Source organism: Lissotriton helveticus, chromosome 4_1 (assembly GCF_964261635.1).
Source record: "Lissotriton helveticus chromosome 4_1, aLisHel1.1, whole genome shotgun sequence".
Classification (NCBI taxonomy): Eukaryota; Metazoa; Chordata; class Amphibia; order Caudata; family Salamandridae; genus Lissotriton; species Lissotriton helveticus.
The window spans coordinates 1,484,003,751-1,484,030,452 of record NC_136063.1 but is presented as its reverse complement, the minus strand read 5'-3'; positions in this window follow the sequence as shown (position 1 = coordinate 1,484,030,452).

Below are 26,702 nucleotides of genomic sequence, written 5' to 3'. Positions count from 1 at the left end.
ACAGGTGTAGCCCAATAGTATTATTGAAGTCCTAGCCTCACCTTTATCCATGCAGGTGGCAGCACTTCATGTAAAAAACTGAGACGATCTTGTCAAATCCAGACAAAGGTGAAGACAGCTTCTGCTGGGAGAATGCATCCCACCAGAACAATCAGGATAGCTGACTACCTTATCTGAATTGTAGTTTCATCTAGTGTCGTTTCTGGATGATGTGTTTTTTAGTGTGTAAATCTGTCTATCTGGTGTGAGTCATAGACACAGTCTGAGGATGGTTCTATACCATTGGGATGACTCATCAAGAACTGACATTCAAGACAATTTTTAAAGATGAACATGTTATTTATTTGAGGACATGCAGAAAGAATCTAGGCGGTTATATATACTACATATGGATAAGGTAGCCTGTTCTTGATTGTTTTTTTCTGATTTTATCTTCAAGTTTTTTCAGCAGATTGTGCACCCACATGCAAACAATGTTTACAGTATGGGTCCTTACACTGCTGCTTTGGTTTCCAACTTGCAGCTCCTACTGTTGTCAAGACCCAAGTATATGACCAATGGTGCTGAACGTATCCATATTACATGTGATGGTATAGGAATATTCTAGCAAGAGGCAGAGTGGCTGTGTCCCTATCAGGAATCAACACTGCCCTTGCATCCTGCCCATCCATCCACCAAGCCTCCATGTGGCCTAGCCACGGGGTCTGTTGGCAGCCACGTTCACTAGCACACACATTGACAGGAATCTTTAAACTCTCCACACAATGTTTACCAGACTACTGGGCTGCTTTAGGGCGATTGGTGCTGACATTAGAAAGAGAACTTATGGGAATGGCACAAGCCAATATAACATCAACTGCCACCTCCAAGAGAAGACAATTTATTATTTTTAATGACATCCTCATTAATTGTGACTGTAAAAAACGGTATTTAAGCAGTGGCATGATTAAGAAATTATATAACCATTTTTAATAAATGTATTTTCTTTGTTTTGGACACTGAAAAACTTTGAAAGATTTGCCTATTCTTGGTAGTTAATGTTGGTTTATTAGTTTTCTGACTTTAGGGAGATTTTTGCAATATGTACCCCCAAGATCTATATAACATGAATGGCTGATCAATGCCTTTCATATAAGTCTCAACTGAACAATTGCCAATACTGAGCTACAATCAGAAGAATTGATTTTTTCTAATGCCTATATGAATAAAACATATAAATGCACTTGGAGATTTATCCATCTGTTATTGTTTTTTATTTCCAAACCATTTAAACCATATTTTATCAAAAACCCTTTATATACAAATATCACAAAACCATTAAATCTGACAAAGACAACAAAATCTCATGTACAAAATACTACACTGATAACACCCACAAACTGTCTAAACTCTCAATCAACCAAAACTTCCAACCATCTTTCACAGGCACAACTGACTCTCACTCATGACATCCATACAACACACAAGTGCTGGTTGAGTTGGTGACACAAATACTCTAATCCCTGTGCCAAACGACGAATCCAAAGTACTTATAGTAAAGATGTAGGAATAGTTCTAAATAGGCAGTCTTCCTAAACATCAAAATCCTATGTCATTCTATAAGATAATTAATCCATATACAAAATTCGTTTGACTGGGATAAATAAACAGGGTCGACGAGTTTCAAACCAGACTCTTTGTCTGGTTCTCATCAAGACCACAAACGTTCTGAAAATGGGAAAAACACAGACCTTCATCAATACACAATTTCTGACTTCATTTGGAAAACAAACACACACCACCGGTGTCTACCGCCTACCTTGTTTGTTGAAAGAACAACACAAATGCCAGTACTGGACGTCACTTAAACTTATTCTAGCCGACCTTTATGAGAAAAAACATACCGGTCCGTTATATTACTTCCGTCACTAGTTTATTAATTACTTTTTTCACTAGTGGAACTTTTATTTTTTCATCATATCAAATACTTTTTAGTGTATGTACAAATGTAAAACAATACAATACATAAAGGTTTCAAAAACAATACAGTTTACAACACATCCATCTCACACATTGGCCAAATCATTCATCCTTCCCAGACATACAGAATATAAAATATATACACTTTGGTCCTAGTGTCAATATTGGATTCTCTGTCCATATAAATGGTTAGACTTTCGTTGTCTTCATTTGATGTATAGTGACTATTTACAGGTGGAATCCTACTTCTTCAGTGTAGTTTTATGCTATATTTCCAAATGACAAAAGGCACCAAATAAGGGTTGACGCGTTTCGAACCCCTGAATGTGGGGTTCTCCTCAGGACCTACAATTTCTACAAGACAAACAAATACTGTTATCAGTGTGACGTTTTCCGGAACAATGTGGTGCCCAACATGCCTTCAGATGCATACATTCTCACATCCAGAAAAGTGATGGTTTTTTTGGAGGAGTCAAAACTGAATTTAATATCCTCCTTCCTTTGGTTGATCCAAATCATAAATTCATCTAATTTCTCTTGAGTGCCTGACCAGATCATAAAAACATCATCAATGTATCGTAGATACTTTGTGATGTATTCGGCATAAGGGTTGTTATTATAAATGAATTTATTTTCATATAAACCCATGAACAGGACTGCTAACTCCGGAGCAAAGGGGCAGCCCATGGCCACCCCCTTGGTCTGGAAGTAGAAGTCTGTCTCGAACATGAAGTAATTTCTCTGTAATGCAAACTTTGCTAATTGAACAATGAATGCTGTAGGGACTCGTGTGGGTCGTTCTCTTTGATCTAAAAAGAATGTAAGAGTTTCCAGTGCTTGTTCCTGCGGTATTTGTGTGTATAATGAGACTATGTCCATAGTCACTAGTAATTGTCTTGTTTCGTCAAAAGTAACCGATGTTATTTGGTTCAGAAAAGCAGTGGTATCTTTTAGGTGAGCGGGGATCTCCTCTAGGAAGGGTTTTAGAAAAAAATCTATATATTTTGAGATAGGTTCAATCCCAGTCGGGGCATCCCCTCCCTCCCTCTCGCTCTCTTTGAATGAAACAATATAATTGACCTATCGTTTTCCACCCCCAGACCACGGCGCCCCGCTATTGATTAGGTGAGTGCCTAAACACTGTTGTCTTGGTAAACTTTCTAGATCAGACACATAAATAAGCATGAATGTGTACACTGGGCTATGTGTTAAAGGCGCTGTTCATGTCTCTTTTTTGTCTAGAGTGGCTTGGTACATCCATTCATCACAGCTAGGAGGTTTTTCATATTAATAAGGTAGGTAGGCATCGATAGGAGGTGTCACTATTAGTAACGTAAATATGCATTTGGATGTCACACTGATAACAGTATTTGTTTGTCTTGTAGAAATTGTAGGTCCTGAGGAGAACCCCATAGGGGTTCGAAACGCGTCAACCCTTATTTGGTGCCTTTTGTTATTTGGAAATATAGCATAAAACTACACTGAAGAAGTAGGATTCCACCTGTAAATAGTCACTATATATCAAATGAAGACAACGAAAGTCTAACCATTTATATGGACAGAGAATCCAATATTGACACTAGGACCAAAGTGTATATATTATATATTCTGTATGTCTGGGAAGGATGAATGATTTGGCCAATGTGTGAGATGGATGTGTTGTAAACTGTATTGTTTTTGAAACCTTTATGTATTGTATTGTTTTACATTTGTACATACACGAAAAAGTATTTGATATGATGAAAAAATAAAAGTTCCACTAGTGAAAAAAGTAATTAATAAACTAGTGACGGAAGTAATATAACGGACCGGTATGTTTTTTCTCATAAAGGTCGGCTAGAATAAGTTTAAGTGACGTCCAGTACTGGCATTTGTGTTGTTCTTTCGATTGATTTGGCTTAGCCTTGCTGGCACTGAGCCACGACCCTGTGTCGTTTTCCTTTACCTTGTTTGTTGGGCAGACACTTGTCGGGTTCTATAAATGGGGGTGTACACACATCTACAAGAGACAAGACGAGACACGAAAACTTAGGTCAGCCTATTGTCACCTTGGGCTAGCTCAAATGCACTGCAGCGACATGTGCAAAGTGTTCTCACCATTCTGTAAGTCTCTGTCTGAAGAGCAGATCACTTAAAGTTTCCGGATTCCTTCGGCATTTTCAACTGATAGACCATGGCGTGGTCGCAGAAAGCTCGGTTCAGCCGTCACAAAATCTGGGCCCATAAACAAATCCAATTAGGGCTTCTGTTCTAAAAACGCTCCAAATGTTTAAGAGTTTGAGGCTGTGGAGCAGGGGGGAAAAAACAAGATGATTACCTTATTACGTTCCGTTTCTTCCGTAGGAATCGCCTACATCACCTCCAACTCTGGCATGTAGTGTGTGTTCCCGCTAAGGTAGTCGGGATGTCAAGGCCACCGGGAAGTGTAGTTTTAATGCGAGCAGCCAATCGGAATTGACATCTGGGCGTCACGTGGTCGGACGCCATAACCATGGTTACCTACAAAACTTTATAAACGCTGAACACAGGCTTTTCATTCTCAGAAAGAAAACGGAGGCTTCCAAAACTATAAACTTGAAGATTCATTTAAAAGTTGCATTGTCCTTAGATCTAGTAAGGGATTTACCCAATGGGACAATATAGGTATTTCGACGGTGGGAGACCTGTGGACTTCTGCTGGCATGATCCCTTTTCAACACCTGCATCAACAATATGCATTAAGCCCCAATGAGACTTACAGATATATCCAAATACGGCATGCACTCATGGCGGTCATTGAACCGGGATCTATAGTCCCGGAGTCCTCACCTCTGGAGGACCGACTTCTCACAGACTTCATGCAGGCGCGCGCCACATCACTCACATACCGCAAGTTATTGAACAATTTACCGGATCCATTGCAATAGCTGAAGGGGAGGTGGGAATCTGAGCTAGGCTCCATGGATGACACAGACTGGAACACCGCACTGGCGTCACCACGGGAGGCGGGTGTATCAGCTCGATTCAGATTAATACAGCTCAAAATACTACACAGGGTCTACTACACCAGGACCTCGTTACACAAAATGCACAGGGCTGAGACCCCGTACTGCCTTAGGGGGTGTGGGGAGGAAGGAACATTGCTGCACACGCTCTGGGACTGCCCGACCATCTCGACCTACTGGCAGCAAATCATGCGCACCATTTCCCAGAACCTTGACACTTCACTGACACCGGAACCTCGTATGTGTCTTCTGAACGTATGGGAGGGGACTGACCTGTCACATCGGAAACAGCAATGGGTTACAATTGGAACTATGGTGGCCAAACGCGACATCGCGCAGAGGTGGGGGGTGGCGGAAACACCTACGCTAGCATTATGGTGTAGAACTATGGACAAACTGATGCTGATCGAACGTGCTGTGTACAGAATGAGGGCTAACCCGCGCAAATGGAACACAATCTGGGCAGCATGGAATAAGTACAGGGGGGACCTATGCGAACCGCTTCCGGAGGATGAGGGCGACAGCTCGGACGATGACGAAGAGCTGGAAGAATAGGCCCACGGGTGAGGGTGGCCAGGCAGGAATTGAGGGGATTGAGAATCGCAGATACCATCTAGGCGCGCGTGGGGGTGGGGGGTGGCGATACTACTGGAACCTGGGCCATTGGGGATGTAGGGAATGATTAATTATGTCTAACTTTTTTAGCATGAGTCTAAAGTTTGAGTTGTTTGTTTTCTAAAGTAAAAAAGTAAGACGACGTACCAGCTACTGATGTATTCTGACTGCCTGTTGTAATATGCCAAACGTTTGCTGCCGGACCGGAAGGTTGTCGGCTGAATAGTTGTGTTACACTATGGGACTGTGAATGTTTTCAAAATTGCTTCCTTCTGCTCTGATGTATAAATAATGTGAACCTGGCAAATGCAAATAAAGTCTTACCAAAAAAAAAAAGTTGCATTGTCACAATATAACCATATTTATTTGGTAGGGCCAACTGTTCAATCTTGCAACAAATATCTTCACAAAATTACTGTTTACGAATATGGGAACTGTGAGTTTTTGCATTCAATATATGTGTTCAATATGTGTCTGCTTGTGTTAAATTGTATCCTGCTCAGGGGGCTGAAATGTATCCATCTTCTTCAAGTGGCAGGAGGGATACCCCACATTTTCATATCCTTTCTCTCTTATGCCAGACTTATATGAAATAGAAAACACTAAAGGGCCTTGACTCACCTCAGTAAGGCTGAGTCCGTATAACGTCACAACTGAACAATTGCCAATACTGAGCTACAATCAGAAGAATTGATTTTTTCTATTGCTTATATAAATAAAACATATAAATGCACTTGGAGATTTATCCATCTGTTATTTCCAAACAATTTAATCCATATTTTATCAAAAACACTTTATATACAAATATCACAAAACCATTAAATCTGACAAAGACAACAAAATCTCATGTACAAAATACTACACTGAAAACACCCGCAAACTGTTCAAACTCTCAATCAACCAAAACTTCCAACAATCTTTCACAGACACAACTCACTCTCACTCATGACATCCATACAACACACCAGTCCTGGTTGAGCTGGTGACACAAATATTCTAATCCCTGTGCCAAACGACGAATCCAAAGTACTTATAGTAAAGATGTAGGATTAGTTCTAAATAGGCAGTAGGTTATGTCCTGGATAAGGTCCACAAGAGTGAGACAAATCTGCCTGGCAGGCCGATAGTGTCAGGGTGCGACTCTTTGCTTGAACCCATTTCTAAATATATAGACTTCTTTTTAAAGCCCTTCATTCAAACAATCCCTGCACATCTACAGGACACAATAGCATTCATCAACACGCTGTCTACAATTGAATATGATGTCACCAAACATATGTTGGTAACTATGGACGTAGTATCTCTGTATACGTAAATTCCACAGGAGGAGGCTCTCGAGGCATTGATGTATTTCCTGGAGAATAGGGACCAACCAGCAAGAGTCCCTACAAGTTTCATCATTGAGCTTGTGAAGTTTGCCCTTCAGAAGAACTATTTTTCATTCGGACCTGAATTCTTCTATCAAATAAAGGGAGTCGCTATGGGCTGTCCTTTTGCCCCAGAGCTGGCTGTGTTATTTATGGGTCTGTTTGAAGACAAATTCATTTTTAAAAATAACCCTTTTTCTGAGTACATCTCAAATTGGATGCGCTACATAGATGATGCCTTTCTGATTTGGTCAGGGTCAGAGGAGCAATTGATGGATTTCTGCCACTGGTTAAATGGAAGAACGGAAGACATCAAATTCACTTGCAATTATGCAAGAAATCGGATTACATTTCTTGATGTACAAGTGTATGCATCAGAAGGGAGATTGGCAACAACATTCTTCAGAAAACAAACTGATCGTAACAAGGCGCTTCATTACACAAGCAATCATCCAGGAATTTTACGGCAAAATCTTCCATTTGGGCAATTTTTGAGGATACAACGTAATTGTACCTTTAAAGATGAGTACTTCGAACATGCTAATAAACTATTGAATCATTTATCGGATCGAGGCTACCCGAAAAAACTATTGAAGCATGCTCTCCGCCATGCCTGGTGGGTGCCACGTTAGACATTACTTGAAAAGAGACCAAAACCGGAAATGAAAAGAATGGTCTGTGTGACTACATTCTGTCCAAAACGCAAACCAACTGAAGAAGATTATAAACCAAAATTGGCATTTGGTCAAAAACTTGGATGAAGCGCTGCGACAGCCACCTTTGTTTGCTTTATAAAAAAAAAAAGCATTGCAAACTATGTGGTGCGAGCGGCTTTGCCAACATTGGAAGGAGCTACTATACGGAGCATGATAGGGCTTGAACCAATAAAGGGCCACCACAAATGTGGAACCTGTATCTGTTGTGAGCAGACTATTGAAGGGGCAGTGTTCACGCATGAAGGCATTTATTGGAAACACAATACATTTTCCAATTGCAAATCAAAAAACGTGATCTATGGGATCCTTTGCCCTTGTCCAAAATTGTACATAGGAAAAAAAACAGCCAGGAAGTGCGTCAACGTATTACCCAACATAAATCAAGACTGAGAAGGAATGTGTTGAACGCCCCGCTAGTTAACCATTGGAAGACAAAGGAACACGCAGAAAAAGACTTAAGTCGAAGCGGATATCATAACGTGAGGCATTGCTTATCATGAAATTCAACACAGCGACCCATGGACTCAATGAGGTGTCCGAAATCTTTCATACATGACACTAGGTGAACTGAATTATGTTTAGAACTCCAGATTCTTTATGGTCGTGTTTGAAAGATGAGTGTCAATACTTAAAAAGACTATTCCACTGACACCTCTTCTGATATACAACACGTTGGATTACTCCCTTGAGATATAATGTTTGGTCCATATGTCTACAGCCCTGGCGGGTATTAGAAGCTTGTTCAAAATTCCTTCCCCATTGACACTGCGTGTCTCACATGCATGGAACTTAGTCATCTTTCCAAATGGTTTAATTTTGTGTAATTTTGCCTAGCACCAGCTTTTCAGGGTATCAGCCGGTTAATTGGTGCAGGATGCCCAGCACCAATGAAGTCCAGTTGCAAGTGCGTGGGAGCATTATATATACAGTATTTGCACATGTGACACGCCTTAGAACAAATTTAGATTGGCCATTCCCCTATTTACATTTGCAATGACAATTTTGTGATATTTGTTGCAAGATTGAACAGTTGGCCCTACCAAATAAATACAGTTATACATCTAAGCTAGAATTTTCATTGACCAATCTTATCACTTAAAATTTTCAGCGTGGACAGCAAGTCTCCATCATTAGGAACCATAACTCGAAATCTTCCTAACAGCCCTAAAATGGCACACCCAAAGGAATTTAGGTGCCAGTTCTAATAAGCATTTTTACTGCTGCAAATACTATGGGCCCCATTACGATGGCGGGCGGACAACCATAACGCAAAATGGGACCGACCGCCAATGGTGCGGCGGTCCCACGAGGCAAATAAGAATGCACCCGCCACACTGGCGGGCGCATTCTTGCCTTTTACATTTTGGGGGTGGTGCTGTAAACAGCACCCGCCGCAATGTAAAAGTGCATGTTGTGCATTGCAATGCACAACGTGACAGGTACCACGCTGTGCCTGCCACCTTGTGTATGGCAATGAAGGGAGGTACCATAGGTAACCCCCAGTGTAGCCACTCACCCACCACCACTCCCGGGGGCCCCCAACAGGCCCCCAATGTCATTCTCTGCATGTCTTTCCATGGCGAAGTCTTCGCCATGTAAAGGCATGCACACCACACTCATCATAATATGGATGGCGGTGGTATTGTGGGCCTTTTCCGCTAGGGAGGTAATCGTGACGATTGGCTGCCGGCAGAAAAGTGGCCAACGGTCTTTCCATCCGCTGCGGGACCCCCCGCTATGGTAATATGGCGGGGGTAAATGGCGGTCGGGCGGGGAGTTATGGCGTGCGGATCACCACCGCCAGTTGGGAGGTGGCGGTCCACACGCCATCATAATAGGCCCCTTGGTTTGGTGTTTGTGACTGTTAAAATACTTTTTCAGATCTACTAATCCCATTTTAGAAGTCAGAAAGGGTTTTCAGAATCCTAAAATGAGATTGTAAATACATATCCATTCGGTATTTGGAAAGGGAATGTTGCAGATGTTACTACGAAATACTAGAATGGTACGGTATGTACCAATGTTTTGCAACCGAAATCGAACCATAAAACCTTGAAAAGTTACAAAGACCTTAAAAGAGGTAGTAACTCATTGGTAAAATAGAAGGGGTCACAAGGGGACCCCTTCTCATTTGGAAATTAAGAGGAGAAGTGTTTTGGGGAAGAGGCAGTAGTCCACGGGACCACTGCCAACTATCAAACAAGCAAAAAACCTTTTCTTTTTAATTTTAGCTACATTTCCTTTAAGGAAAATGTGCTGCATTTTTTAAAAAAGTGCTATTTTTTAAAAGCAGTCACAGACATGCTGATCTGCTGACCTCAGCAGGACACAATTCATCTGATTGCCTCCAATCATAGTGGCATTGCACTTTGTGACCTACCTCATTAATATTCATGATGTCGGATAGATTGTAACTCACAGTGAGTCTGAATTTTAAGACTGATTAGTGCAAATTCTGTACTGATTGCAAAAATAGTCACAGTTTAAAACCAATACTTTTAAAAACTGTTTTTGGTACAGCTGGCTTTTAGTTTTTGCATTTGGTATTATCATTATTTCTGCAAAGGGATAATACAAATAAAAATGGGTCTCCTACACAAGTAGTGAATAAATGTGGCTTAAAATTGGAACTAATGGTAGTGTAGAGCCCAGAATAGACCGCAGTTCCAAATGCCCTCTTATACGCGCGGTTTTAAAACCGAAATGTGAATTGAAAATTTTAAATGTAGGATGCCCTGACACTCAGGCAGATTGTCATCAATCACACTTCTTTGGTAAGTATTTTGCCATTTATAGGTGTCCATTTAAAGATTCTCATCCACACATGGTTCAGTGGATCTGTTGTCATTCGAACACTTATCCAAGTGACAAAATTTCAGTCCAGGCAATAAAGAAATCTACATTTTCCACAAGTGTGACTTTTTCTTTGAATTCACTATTTTACGCATCTGCCAACAACCTCACGCTTAGAAACGATCACTGTTTACATTTATACAGCGTGTTTAAAAATCTGCTGTGCATATTCAGCAGGGAGTAGGAACAAGGAGCATCTAATACATCATGCATATTGTTAACCCTACATGTTTTGATTCTTGACCTATAAGTCTGTGGCAAACATATGTTACTGGAAACAAACATAGTGTTGTTCTTCTGGAAACCTTATTCATAGTTGTGCTGCTCTAGAAAAAGCAGACAGCTCTTTGTGCCTGCCAAGAGGTCAAACCATTAGGTCACAGGGATTCAAAAAATTATTATCCCATCTACAAGGACCTGTTTGGCAACAGCTAGGACAAGCAGAACTGTTGCCCTCTTGCTTTCTATTGACCTTTTGGTTTGACCTTTCGGTACATGAAACATCATGAATTCTGCTGTGTATTGAGATGCACTGATTAGGACTAGCAAGGCGTAGGCCACAAAAGTAAGTTACATTTTAAGTGCTGGGACAAACATTCTGCACAAACTACCTTTTAATAATTGACAGACCTAAGAATTCACAAGTGATGTACCCAAAAAAAACATGACAGTTCAGGTAACAGGTGAAAAAAGCCGTATAAATTTTCCTTTCTCGATCTTTGATGAAATTCAAGATTATGCAATGTTGGCAAGCAGATAAATGCAGTAGTTTGGAAAACGAAAGCGATGACAGAGAAGTTTAGAAGTTAAAAATAAACTCGTTTCCAACATGTCATGCACATTTGTGTCTTCGAATGCACTGTGCAACCAGAGATGTTTTCTTAGACTTTCAATTATCGAAAACACGGTATTGATTTAATCTGAACTTGTATTTGCCACCCGCTTATTTTAATAACTTGTCAATTGAAAACAATATGCCAAGAATAGTCTTCGTATCATGCAGTCCACATCTCCTTTCAGCTCCCCCATACACAGGCGACTCCAAGTGCTGCTGCCACTACAAATCACAGCTGTAATATAATAACTGCAACCATGCTAGCAAAACACATTTTGAATGATCCCGTCGCGTGAGCAGTGTGGTAACTGAAACCTTGAGCACAGAAAAAAGCATTCACTGTGGTCACACCAATAAATCTTTCTAATTACAATTAATTCTTCAACAGCCTCTTCACCCGCTCACTTCACTTCAGTGAAATCCACAATTTTCTCACCTTCAAAAAAGACAAAGCAGAGCAAAAGGAGAGTCGCAGACACTTATGTTTTCCCACAATCCTGCTGAATAATTAGTACTGTTGTAATGTGCGATTTAAAAAGCTCAGTTGAATGTCAGAATAAGAGACGTGTGCACCCTCACGTTTGTACGTTTTTAGTAAACACAGAACTGCTGGGTACTGACCTTTTTTATATTTTCTATTAATGTAAACGCGTTTCAATCGCTATTACTTTCAAGTTGAAAATAAAAGCTCCTGTGCAAAATTCTGTTTACCGTACACACACAGCAGGAAAATGGCCTTGAGGTGCAACTGGCCAAGCTTTGGAAAGTGAGTACATTAAGTCAAGTGCTTCACCAAGTGGTGTGACTGCATGCATATTTATGAATTAACACCCTTTGGAATCAGCACATACTTTCTTCGTATCTCTTTTCTCAAAGCTATATTTTAGCAGACTATAAAGATGTAATTACTAGCAAAGAAGAACCCATTTAAATTTCACAGAATTATACCAAGAGAACTCACATATACCTGATTCTCTCCCAAAAAAATAAAGATGTTTTAGCTAAAAGACGTGTGTTCTGTTGTGCACGTAAACGGTTATACTGCCCGATATACTTTAGGGAAAAAACACAATAATGAAGCTGGGGATGTTGCTAATTATAATTAGCTAAAAACAAATTTTGATGTTTAAGGAAACCCACTGTGAACTGGTACCTTTGCCCCTGTAAATTTGTTACAACAAGCAAGCCGCCAGAAAAGCCCAAAGCAATCACAGAAACTCGGGCACAAATATTTCAGCACTGAAATGTCGATCTTCAGATCTAAGGAGTTTCAAAATTAATGTGTGACTTAATTTTTCAGTATTATATTTTATTCTCAAATACCTAAAACTGTTTACCAGCAAGTCAGCAAACAACAAAACTATTTAGAAGCACATTGCAGCCATTAAAGAAAGGTGGCAGTGTGTAAAGCATTCAGACAGACCATTGTGGGGGCAGCCACGGTCGGTAGGGGAGTACCTGCCGGGGCGGTGACGTGGGGAGGGGGAGGGGCAGGGTGGGGGTTAGTAATGTATGGATAATGGAGGTTTGCAGGTAAGTAAACATTTAAATAAATCAAACGAATTTCGTTACGCGCACTGCACCCCCAAATGCAATGTAGTGGGCGCAATGAAATTCGTTTGATTTATTTAAATGTTTACTTACCTGCAAACCTCCATTATCCATACATTACTAACCCACACCCTGCCCCTCCCCCTCCCCACATCACTGCCCCGGCAGGTACTCCCCTACCGACCGCGGCTGTGTGGGGGCAGGAGTAGCTGACCCAGGGCCAGTGACATTCTGCCCCTCGTTGTAAGCTCATTTATGTTGTCTACAACACAACAAAAAACACAAAAGCATTGGGATACATAGGTACACAAAATATAAGCCTTTATTTAAGGCCAAATGATAGTACTGAAACTGTCTTCAGCCACATTTGCACAAATCTAATGCAAAATCAAACACTCCTTGTGCCAGTGTCATTATTATTGTCCTCGGTTGTGCATCCTAAATACCCTCAGAATTTCACACTTGCCACTGGGGTAATACTAACTTTAGGGTGAATATGGAGATGGGTGATTGGCTATAGGGAAACCACACTCTTGACAGTATCTTGTCTTATTGTATTCCTAGCCAATATTAATCTTCTAGTTTAAGTATGATGTCTTTGGGATTTCCCATGTGGGAAATTGTAAATTGCACTGTCCGACTTTAGGTTGTATTTGTTCTACTCAATTTCTCACTAGTAATCTCCCTTCGTTCCCTGGTTACAGCAAACTCATACTATTACTATGCAACAGCTCAAAACAATGGTGATTGATGGGCGTTCGTACACCAGCAAATGAGCGTAGTCTAGCCAGAAAGGCTGACTAGATGTGTTCTTGGGGAACACCCAGTGATAGTACATCACATGCACAAGGAGGTGGATGGGTTCATACATTGTCACTATTGGAATACTTTCTCCTACCAATGCCCGAAAGACCACTCTACCTGAGAGAGGAAATGCCCAATCAACAGGAATCTGACTGATTATTAACACAGTTTGGAGAATTGCCACAAATAGTCAGGACTTGTTTGACAACAATTTCTGGATGTACTGCAGGCCCACAGTATGGAGCACATAAGCACACCAACCTCACAGATTTCAGTTACTGAGCAAGGAAAGCATAATACTTATAGAGGGTAAACTTTTTTTACAATGATGTTTACATATCGCATGCCATTACAACATTGTTATAAGAATGACTGCATTGTTACATCGCTTGCCATTACAACGCATGCCGTTACAACGATTTGCTCTAGGGGCAGAAGGTGTTAGATTTTAAATCTAACACCTTTCCTACTGTTACACAGATTGGAGTTGTGGAGAAGTGTGGCTCAATGGTTAGAGCGGCAGACTCTGATGCAGAGGTCTGGCCCGGGACCAGGGTTCAATTCCCCCCTCGGCGGCCCTTGGACTCAATTTCCCTGGACCTGATAATTCTTGCCTTGGTGCCTAGTCTAATCATGGGTCCCACTCTGTGACTCTGGGCAATAGCTTGCTTAATCTCCACAACGGCCACAGCAGCGCTTGGATGCCTGGCTTCACCTTAGGGGTGCCCAGGAGTGGACAATTCACAGGAAAGCCAGGATGGGTTCCACAGCGGTATGAATACAGCGCTACGAGACCTCTGGGTAGAAGTGCACTATATAAATACAAACACATTTACATTTACATAGTAAATTATACTATTCCAACATCCAGCGCACCCCCTACAGCATCATAAAATGCGGCTGCAAATTGAACTAGTTGCCTTGCAACTGCTTGGTTAATGGTTCTATGCTTGCACATTTTAACACTGTTACGAGTCTGCACATTGGCTATGCTTCTCCATTTCTTGTCCCATTTTGTTCCGCCAGCCAATACGGTCCAGAATTCCTGAATTGTCTTATAGTCCACACTTTCTTCTCTGAAAATACTGCTGCTCTAATCCCCACATGTGCTTTTGGCATGTACAGTGGCTACTCATCAACTATCTTTTAGGTCTTTTGAAGCTGAAGGGGGGTCCCTGGTACCTTCTATTGTGGTTTAGCATCCCACTCACAACAAACCTGCTAAAAAGAAGTCCACAAGAGCGATGAACATGGTAGATGGCCATGGAAATAAGGTCATGTTTATTAATAGGTATTTGTTTGTGTCAGAAAGGTGATTTTACACCTTAAGAGGGGACCTTGACCAGCTTTTTATATTTGCATATAAAACTATGGTGGTGATGCAACAGGAGTTGTGAATTACCATTTAATTATCCTACGTATTGCTCTGTTTTCTTCATTGTATAGAGTTTAGCGGACTAACATCAGCATCCTGAAGCCTAGTGCCATGACTCATAGAGAATCTCAGCACAGAGCTGCCTTCAACATGTGAATCAATTATAAATGGCTTGAAAGTTTCAATTTATTGATGAAAACGCTGCATGTTAGGACAAAATGTATTAATGGAGGTGTGTTTGCCTCTCTACAGAGGAATACATACCAAGGTTCAGATCACAAAAATTTACTTCATTAAAAGAAACAATACACATCAATTCCGGGAGCCAACCAAATTCCCAGCATACATGAACATCTAAGAATGGTAAGTAATATGACACAATTGACTATGCTGAAAATTGAACCACTGGTCAAACATGCGTTATATTGGAACTCATCACAATGGAAATAATGACAACCAAGCCATGCTTGCCTATCAAAAAATAAGACAATTCAATGTAATTTTCCATGATGTAGCGTAGTGGCTATTTCTGATGCAAAACAATACAAGCAACTATTTCTATCAAACTCACAAAATAATTACGGCAGCAGCAGTCCATACAATCACCATAACATGATGACCTGGTGAACTGCAAACCCCTTTTCCTTTTATTTGAAAATTATCAATTTGTGTTAGGTAGAAACTCTATTGAGAGGATGGACAGCACTTTTAACAGGGTCACTCATTTTCCAGGAATGACATGACAGAGCCACTACTATAAGATAAAGGAAGGCCACACTGTTCACAGTTATGGTGAGATAATTTAACTTACAGCGAATCTAGCCTTCTGTACTTCTAGGGCTGTCACATGTCAACAATGCATCTCAGATTACTGCACATATAGGAACCCATTACTAAAACTACTTCTGAAAGTTTAAGTTGTCAAACGTATTGACTTCTGTCAGTGCAAAATTACAGACTGCAGATTTAAAATTCTGAAAATGTTAGGTAGACATTTTGACAGTCTTACCATAATGTATGGTGAATTCGAATTATATTAGTGGAGTAAGCAACCTTTTGGAAATAGTTCTTGAATACCACAATTATGATTAAACATATTTAACTGTAGTCTGTGATTTCTTTTTGTAAGTTCAGAAAACGTTTTTATTAAAAGGAAAAGGGTGTAAATAAATAGTATATAAAATTAATCACAAGTCATTACATTAGAAATTTACTCCAAGAGAAATACATAAATTGCATTATTGAATGGAACAAATGAAAACAAAGCGATACAAAGGAAACATAGTTAATAATTTCATAGATAGGTAGTGGCCGCCGCTCATATCGAAAGATTGCCCCGGACATGCCATACTACGTTCTTTCTACCACCAAGGATATATCATAGTCCTTGTTTGCTGAACTTTACTCGACACTCTGTGCGCTACTGTTAAAATTCGGAGAACGGAGAGTTTCCTGTTAGAAATAACTGTCACTAGGTGTCTCAGAAGTCAAATACGGGGCAGAACCTGAATGACCTTTGCATCAGTTTTTTATCGTATAGAGACACTACACAGGGGAGAAAATATACCCACTACTACAATACATCAAGAGCGAGCCTTGAGGAAGTTACATAATAAGTAACAAAACACGTGTCGGCTGTCATCGGCGGTTTTTTGACCATCACGATCTGGAGGGCCCTAGGACCAGGACCCCCAACGTGGCCGGTAATTTGTCTTTTCTTTTGTCGTGCCAAAAGCATCAGTAAAAATTTTAATTTGATATGAATATCACATGCACTGCTGACTTCCTATGTACTACATGTACTGTTGAAATCTTGTGTACAGTCTGTTTTTTTAATCTTTGACATAAATGCCTAGAGCTTTATTGTACTTGATACCACAAAATATTTTGAAGTGAAGCAATATTAAAATAGAACAAGAGAAAACATTTAATTTCTGGATGTTCTCTTTTTGATCTTGGAATATTCATTTATGATGTCCTTTCATGCATGAGCTGTCTTCTAGAACATGATTTAGACACATTTGTTTGGAAAAGATAAAAAAAAAATCACGAATCGCGCAAACGAAAATTTGTAGAGTGCCGAAGTACAACTAATCCATGAAATATAGTTAATATTGAAGTAGATAACTAAGGAACGTTAGGGGAATTCATGGTGGTTTCAGTACTTCTTCTTGAGATGGTTGCAACGAGAACGTTTTCTTAGCAGTTGCACAATGTAACAGGTGACCATAGTTCTAAACATTTCGTAGCCATATGTATAGGATAGAAAAAGCTTTTCCTCTGTACCAGATACTTGTTGGACATGTTCATCCCAAAACGCTGATATGTTTCATATGTTATGCTCCTGTTCATCTGTGTACAGTTTTTGGAAACGTGTATGGTCTCAAATTAATTCAGTTTTTGGTACTAACTTTTCCTTTTCATTCACTCATGTATTTTTGGGAAGTTTATCACCTATTTGGAACAATTATACATCCAATGTAAAAATGATTGATTTTTTAGTAGCGGTTGCTTTACAGTAAATTACTAAGAATTTGAAAGATTTCACTAAAATCTCTTATAAGGCTTGGTGGTATGCTATTTGCCATATTCATAGGTAGTCTGTGATTTCTAAATTCTGAAAAACGTCTTGTAATAAATCCGAGTGTTTATTTATGATAAAGTGTCAACATTGACTACAGTTAGCAGAATGTTGCCCAAACATAGGAATGTAGTTCAACAAATATTGTGTGCTCATTGTCCTCTAGTGGGGATTAGTTATCTGTTAATGGAATAGAAATTGCATTTATTCCATAACAAATTCAGAATTAACAAGCGAATGTAGAGCCTGTTCCATTTCAAGGTTAAACTTTACTTATCACTGGATTAACATATTTCATTTTTGTGTTTCAAAGATTACATTGGACAGTAAAAAGATATCACTCAATTATGCGTTGTGCATTGAATGTCACATCATTGAGCTCTGACTGTGTCTGACAAAGGTTTTGACAGTGTTTATTGTCATTTTCATGGCACTGCTCTATAACGGACGAGTTTTTTCTTTAACAGTCTCTAGAAACCTCCTGCTCCGTATGACTGACACTCGTATAGAGAAAGCTGAAGCACATTCCTGTGTGGTGCCTTGGGAGTTTTGCCAAATATTATTGTGCATTGATGGTTCAGATAATGTGGAGAGGTATATTGTATGAGATGAGGTATGAATTACATTTTTTCTGATACCGATAGAAATGATACAAACAGTGTGGCCTTGTTTTTAAGGTCTTGCTACAAACAGCTCATCCGGTCTGTCGCAGACGGCATAGTATACAAGTATATAAATATACAGAGCCAGCTCTTGCACGGGATTGGATGGTTTTCTTGTCAATTCCAGTTCTGTGCTATTTATTGGATGGCTTCCTCCCTATCCTGTGCTTATCCTTAACCTCATGCACAGCTTGTTTTTCTTTGTTTTTCATTGGCTAGTTTGCTGCCTTTCACTAATGACACAAAGGAACTACTTTTTAAAGTTTATTTCTTATTTAGCATGCCATCCGAGTGTATATCCTGGCCTTGGTGCACTCACTTTCCCTTCTACCTTATCACCCATCTCTCCCATCATATCCTCCATCCCAGTGCTTTATTATGGCACACCAGGCGTCATATGAAGGCCTTGGTGAGGCCTTGGATCTTGTCCCACGGAACCTTTGCGTGCCTCATTGCACTGTGTGAAGTGATTACTCAGCAGAGCTAACATCACGCAATGCAGAGTTCATCTTAAAACTATTGAAAACCTTTAACGCACTAAGAGGGTATTGGCAAAGTCAATCATTTCACTATCTCACCATTATCAAGGGAGACCAATTGACTTTACCAAAGCTAATTGACGTTGTGCGCCATGTGCTATATTTGCAAACATCAATTTCATTAGAAATATGAAAGCCTAGTATACTATCAAATTGCTAATTACTAAAAATATGCTCATACGTTATATGCTTTAAAACTGTTTTTTTTGCCAAGAAAGGTGTACTTGATTTGAGTTAAGATATATTTTCTTGATAGTGTAGTCTGGACACTGTTTTTAAAAGTTGTCCCATCTGTTTTTATTTCTGATGGTATATCGCAAAACTGTGCTGGCACTTGGTGGTTTCTTCCTTAATGCCTGTAGAATACAAATTGATTCCTACTAGATGTAATTTTACTGAAGCATAGAACCGATTTTAGGACGAGGTACAAGTCGTCACTTCCACCCACCAAATTAATTCAGCACAGACTATCTTCTTAGGTTGGGGCATACCTAGATCAACTCAAAGCATTATAAAGAATTGGCAAAGTTTAATAATTGCGTGGTTCAGCGTTTGGTGTTTGTTGCTTTTAATTACAATTAAACTTTTTGTGTATCAAATAGGTGTTTTTTGCACAAAAGCGTTCCATATTAGTGCGTTTTGCTTTCGTTAAGAAGTACAGTCACTTGAATATATTCACGTTTATTCATATCTAGCTGTTCAAATATAGCAAATCCAGTGAATACTCAAGAAAACAAGCATGAACCTTTTATAAAATTCTTTGAGATAGAACACTGAGTTTCTGGTAATGCACAGTGCATGTTATCTGCCAATTGCTAAAACCAGGAAATATTGTATATCTGAATTGTGCTAAACCAGGCTTTTCCAAGGAGTAGCCAGGGCGGCTCCTCCAATAGGGCGGAGGAGTGGTGCCCCACTGTTTTCTCGCAGTGTGAGAAGCAGAAACATAAAATGGTAAAATTAGCATTTTATGTTTCTGCTTCTTGCACTGCGAGAAAGCAGGAGTGTTTGGTTGCGGGTAGGCTTGGCTGCTTTAGGAGCAGGGATGCGCAGGGGAGGAGTGGTGTGCCCTCCTGAGTGACCATGACTGGCTTGGTCGGCCCTCTGGGGCCGGCCAAACCAGTCATGCTCACTCTGCCCTTTCTCCATGCAGGCTGCAATGCAGCTTAAATGGAGAAAATGGCTTCCCATATACGCCTGGCTGGGCGCCGTCCGGACCAATCACAGCGCTGCCATTGCAGCATTGTGATTGGCTTAGGGGAGGGGAGGAAGGTGGCCTGCTTTCTGTTCCTGCCGGAGGCAGGAGAACAGAAGCAGGTGCCGAGAAAATGCAGGACCCCGGCAGCCGGCAGAGAGGTACATTTTTAAAATGTATTATTTTACGACCAGCCATCCCCGTGCAAATCCCCGCCCCTCCACCCACGATTAATCCCCGCCACGACTGCAAGTTGCTCATGAGCTCCCGGTAGCTCCTCAGCTAACTGTAAGTAGCACTCCTGTGTGCAAACAGCCTACTAAATTAGTACTTTAGGTTGGCTGAATTAATTTATGTATGCCAAAATTCAAGACAAGAATGTGTGTATTTTCAGAACACATTAGCTGATGATTGTTAAAAATTGTATAATTAAAGCATTATTTCAGTGATAAATTGTGGAGAGTTATTACTAATATTATTACCTTTGTGCTGGGGCCATTGCAGCTATGGCTGCTATGTATTACCTACCAAGAGGCATTCCGCATTGAAAAAGTCTTATTTGCAGGTGATCACTGCTTGTAATCTTGCAAGTGGTGACCACTAAAGAAATTTTGTCTGCTGTTGCCACCATTACAACAGTAATAATATTAATAGCTCAGGATGATTTTCATTGATCATAAGTAGCTCTTATTACATGAAAAATGTAATGCCCCTGTGCTAAACAGAGGATGCAAAGCATCACTCAGTGGATGGGATGTAGGCTGGTGATATAGACACTGGTGATATCTGTGAATCTTGACATTGCAATGAAATATAAAATCCTCATGCCAACATGGCGAGTGATCTGGTAACAATATTCTACTCGATGAAGTATAGAAATAATTTCCACTGGAAAAAAACAGGTGAATGGTAAAATAAGTCTATTGGTGTCAACTAAATGAAAATATGAGCAAAACAGATGATAGAGACATTGTAAACGAGAGGAACATAGAGTTGGACGAGAGATTAGTTTAATGCCAAACAGGTTATCACCAAAGGGGTGAGTATAACATTAAGGATGTTTATAATACTGAAGGTAAAGTGAAAAGATAATCCTTAGTTGATTTTACTGGTGCCTCATAAGTGTGGGACCATTTCATACTCCTAGAAATAGAAATTAAGACTTCTCTGATTGGTAATGGAAAAACTCTGATATTAATACTTCCATCCAAGTTAAACCCCCTTCCTGTTGAAGAATGGCCTGAATGTTTGTCATGGGGAAGGTAAATTTGAGAAATAATTTCTTCCTGTTTCTACTTTAAGTATGTTTATAGAGTCAACCAAAGATCAGGGGTGAGGACAATACTTTATTGTAGTTCCATGATCTGAAGGGAGAGGGACTCTATCCAATTCTGAATTAGCATCTTGTGTCTAGTCTTTGCAGATGATTAGTCATACTGTGAGTGTGTGAATGTGCCACTCTCTTTGCTATGCACCAATGTGCCCAGAGTGAGAAATTGGGTTGTTGGTTGAGGAGGGGTGTGAGCCCTTCTCAATCAACAGCCACAATCCTTGTTAAGGAAAACCACAAAAGGCAATAAATTAACCTGTGCTTATCTTGGTACAAAAGCGGTCAGGCTTAACTTAGAGGCAATGTGTAAATTATTTACACAAAAGACTAACAGTAACAAAGTAAAAATATAACACAAGAAAAATCCCACAACAATTTAGAAAGAATCATATAAAATGTAATAAATTATTTGACACCAAAAATCCAATCAGTAGAACCGGAGATATATAATTTCAAACATGTAAGGTAAGTATAGTGCCTAAAAGCACACAGCATCAATCACATCTATCTGGTTGTGTGGTCCAACTGGTGAAAGTCACAAGTTCAGAATGACCTCAATGGATCATGGGCCTGATACAGGGACCATGTTAGTATCAGTGAAGAAGTTACCTTCTCAAAGTCCAACACTAAGGGCTAGATGTAGGTAAATCAGATTTACCACTTCATAAATACCGAATTTTACCGATTCGATATTCATGAATCGGTAAATCTGATGTAGGTATTCATTCGGTAAAAAATACCGAATCTGTATGATTCGGTATTTACCGATTCTGTAATTACAGAATCGGTATTTGCCATTGATTCCTACGGGCCTTGAAGCCCATAGGATTCAACAGCAAATACTGATTCGGTATTTACCGAATCGGTAAAAATACCGAATTGCAAAGGGGGACAGGGTGTCACTTTGACACCCTGTTGCACCCCTGTAACTGGCTTGTGCGCCATGTGGCACACAGACATGCCCTTAGGGCATGTCTGTGTGCCACATGGCACAGGTGTACATGCACAGATGTGCATGTACACAAGAATTCGTTATTTACCATGCAATTGTATTACATGGTAAATAACGAATTCTAAAGGCCCTGTAGCACTGTTAGAAGTGCTACCTACATAGGAAAATACAGATTCGGTAATTTTACCGATCGGTAAATTTACCGATTTGGTAAATTTACCGATTCGGTAAAATTACTGAATCTTTATGTTTTCGGTGCCCCTACATACCAATGTCAAAATACCGGTCGGAAACGGCCGAAAATCGGTATTTTTGGCCGATCCCGACCGGTATTTTGACACCTACATCTGGCCCTAGGAATTCTATTTGCGTGGAGTAGGCCATGAGGAGGAAGTAAAGCTTCAAGGATGGTTGTCACTGTTGCACGAAGAGCAGACAGGGCATCACAGATGGTCGTTGATGTAACGTGAAGATCATGTTGGTTGCTGCGGACATTCAATGCTGGAGCTTCGCATTGGCAGTTACGGTGTGTTGTCAATGGTGTAGCGCGAAGTGCGGATCTTGCATTGCTGGTTGTCACAGGAGGTCCCTGTAGCATAAGGAGTCGGGTTCATCGGAACCTCGCGTAGGTGGGCTGCGCAGGTGGTAAGATTCTGACATGAATAGGCCCGTTTGTGGTTGCAAAGATCCCAAAACTTTCAGATTTCTCTTTTGTAGTCAGAGAAGTGCCTTCTGAAGCATGCCAACTAAGGGCCCAAGGACCTGGGGAGGTGCCTCTTGGGGATTAAAGACTCACTCTTGCAGAGGCCAGCAGGGCTCAGGCAGGTCCAAGAAGGTCCAGTGCAGCAGGTCAGCTGGGCAGTTACAGGGAGGCCTCTGGTACTATTTGTGGACCTTTACCTTTGAAGAGGAGGTCAGCCAGTTAATCCTTGGAGTTATTTCAGAGAACCTGAGAGGAAGGAAGCAGGTGGTACCTGCTTTGAAGTGGAAGAAGCTTCTCAAGTTCCCCCCGCCTAAAATCTGGAATTTACTGCTTCAGTGACTTGGTCCCAGGATGCCAGGAGTCACAAAACATAAGTGTGAAGTTCTCTGTGTGTGTGCTGAAGCAGCGTCTTGAAGTTCAAATGGGGCTGTGTACAGCTCCACCCCTCCCATCCTGCTAAGATGGGCCATCCTGCCAACACCCAGTTCCCCTATTTTGTGACTGTCTGGGAGGAATACACAAAGGTTAACTGCCACTCACACCAAGTCCTGTGACACAGGATACGGGCTACAGGCACCAAATGATTAGGACACAAAATTTCCAACTTCTAATAGTTGCATTTTAAGATCTGTGACTTAAAATCTGACTTTACCATTAAAGTGGGTATTAAATTACAAATCCCTAGACACCGAGCATTGTACTTCTACCTGCTTCCAATCAAAAGTTATCATTTATTAAATGTAAAAAGGTAACAGAATGAAAAAATGAATTTCTAAGTTTTTCACTACCAAGACATGTAAAACTTAAATTTACGGGTCTAACTTTTTAGATACAATGCACCCTGCTCTAAGGGTTGTTCGTTGCAAAAAGAAAAGATGATGGACAGAATGCTGAATTAATCCAACATTCACTCTCAGTCAGATCTGGGTTAAATCCATCAATTCTTTGCATGACACGCCATTTCAGTTTAGACCCAGACATATGCAAATAAGTCTTGACCCTGTTCCCCATGGGAACCGTCCAGCCTGAACTACCAGGCAAGGTCTTTCCTAGACCAGAAACAAGCATCCTGGGATCAGTTTCAGGGTAACACCCCTCATCAGCCAGGTTAACTTGAATCTGGTCTCGTAGCGGGCACGGGACCCACGTCTGAGCATACCCATCCTACTTAGGGCGACAATTGCAAAAAGAACAGATGATGGATGGAATACTGAACTAATAAAACATTCACCCCCAGTCACAGATCTGGGTTAAATCCATTGTTTATTGCATGCCACACCATTCCAGTTTAGACCCAGCCGTATGCAAATCAGTCTTGACCCTGTTCCCCATGGGAACAGTCCAGTCAGAACTGCCAGACCAGGTCTTCCCTGGACCCAAAATAAGCAGCCTGGGACTGGTTTCAGGGTAACACCCCTCATCAGCCAGGCTAAATTAAATATGGTGGCTTAGTGAGCACTGGAGCTTGGCATACCTTTCCCACTTAAGGCAACAATTGCAAAAATAACAGATGGTGGATGGAATGCTGAATTAATCAAACATTCTCCTCAGTCAGAGATCTGTGTAAAATCCATATTTTTTTGCATGCCACGCCATTCCAGTTTAGACCTAGCCATATACAAATCAGTTTTGACCTTGTTCCCCATGGGAACAGTCCAGCCCATACTACCCTTGGGATGACATATATATTAAAAAGGGAGTTTTCTATTTGGCAATGGGGTTATTTTGCCAAGTCAAATTGATAGTTTAAAACTGCACACATGCTTCAATGACATGCCTGAGACAGGATTTAGAGAGCTACTCAAGTGGGTGACACAGTAAGTGCTGCAGACACACTAGTAGCATTCAATTTACCAGCACTAGGCACATGGTATGCCTCTTTTCATGGGCCTTATAAGTAAAATAACTGTGGTGTAAAACAGTTTTACCATGCACTGGTTAGCAGTGGCAAAGTGCACAGCGTCCTATGGTCAACATAAAAAAAATTCAATTCAGGAGGAGAGAAACAAAATGTTTAGGGGAAGTCCACCCAAAGGCCAACACATTTAACAAGCAGTAATTCCATATCTAGGAGATCGTGGAAAAACCATTGACCCACTGTTTTCTTCACACCAATTCGTGTGCAAACAGTATGAGCACATAAGTACAGTAAGTTCTTCCAATTGAGGGCTTTCATGCCTATCCAGTGTATTTTGATTTCCCTGCTTGCTTTGAAGATGACATAGAGGAACAGCTAAGTCTACAATTGTTACTCTTCACACACATTACTCCTCTAGGATACCTTAAATTTACGAACCTGAGCAGGAACATATATGGGTGTAAGCATAAAGCTCTACCAAATGATGTTCCTTCATGAGTCTTGGTTGAGACAGGATATAATAGTAGAAGGCTTTGTAACCTTAAAAAATAAAGGCTGTAAACGAGGAAAGGGTAGAGATTCAACCAAGGCATTAATCCTAATATCTACTGAGCTAATCAAAAACTCTTTGGATGTCATTAATCTATCAAGTGGCGGTCAGCTCTTTGTGGTACAATGTGGGTTGAAAAATAAGGTCCAAAGATGTTTTATATTGATTAACACATACTTCCATAGAGAGAAGCACCATAGATTGAATAACTGACTGGAGCCATTTGATCATTCTTTGCAGGAAATCCTGGGTAATTATAAGAATGGCAGGGGGTTTTAACGCCTGTTGGTATCCTGTCCAAGCAGACATTCAGATGAAGGAAGTACTGGATTCTTATAACATTCCTCTAGCCACCTTTCTGTCTGGTTCAATAAAGCAGTGAGCCATGGTATTGGCACAATGGCTGTGACCCAGAGGTAGATATGCTTAAATGGTTATTTCAAATATGATTCCCCAGCAGTAGCAACATTCTAGCAGGGACACTCGGAGGGCCGGATTGATTATATGTTCATTTCTGCTTGGCAGTTTGGTCTCCATTTACATTTGAAAGTAACAAAATAGGGGAGACGTGATCATTGGACTGCGTTTGCTGTTTTATGTTTTCACAAACCGGCGGTTGTTCATAAAGTGCTGCCTCTGGGGAGACTCACAACATGTCTCGATCCAACTTGCCTCCAGCTTCTGACTGCATACAAATCTATTGAAGACACTGACATTTTGTCTATGGGACAAGAAAACTGAATCTTGAGGTTTAATGAAATTATAGATAATGTGTTGGGCTGTATATGTGTGAACGGAAAGAAACGTGGGTCTCAGTCAACGGGTCTTGTTCATGAAAAAGGGGTGTTTCAATTTCACTTGTCAGCAAATGAAAAGTATGGTGAGAAGGACATCCAAACAGTTTAGGGTGGGGACAAAAGATATCTCTGACAGGAATTGGATAGGATAAGGTGCCAGTACATGCAGCTGATTAAAGAGAAAAATTTCACTTTCTGTAATAGTATGTGGGAGGATATGCTGAAGTTCCTACCGTCACGGGACCAGTGAAAGTCCTGGAAAAAAGTGAATGAACACTGGGGGTGCCTTAACATGCATGATTGCCAAGGATACTTAGGCAATGTATTTAGAGGGCCTGTATGTCAGCTCATCTATTTCGTCTTGATTTAAATGAGACCTGCTAAGAATTTGCCCCAGCTGGTTCTTCGAAAGAAAGGTGGTAATTGACCTTATCAAGCTTTCAAGAGCTGTGGGCCTCAACAATATCTCTGCAGTT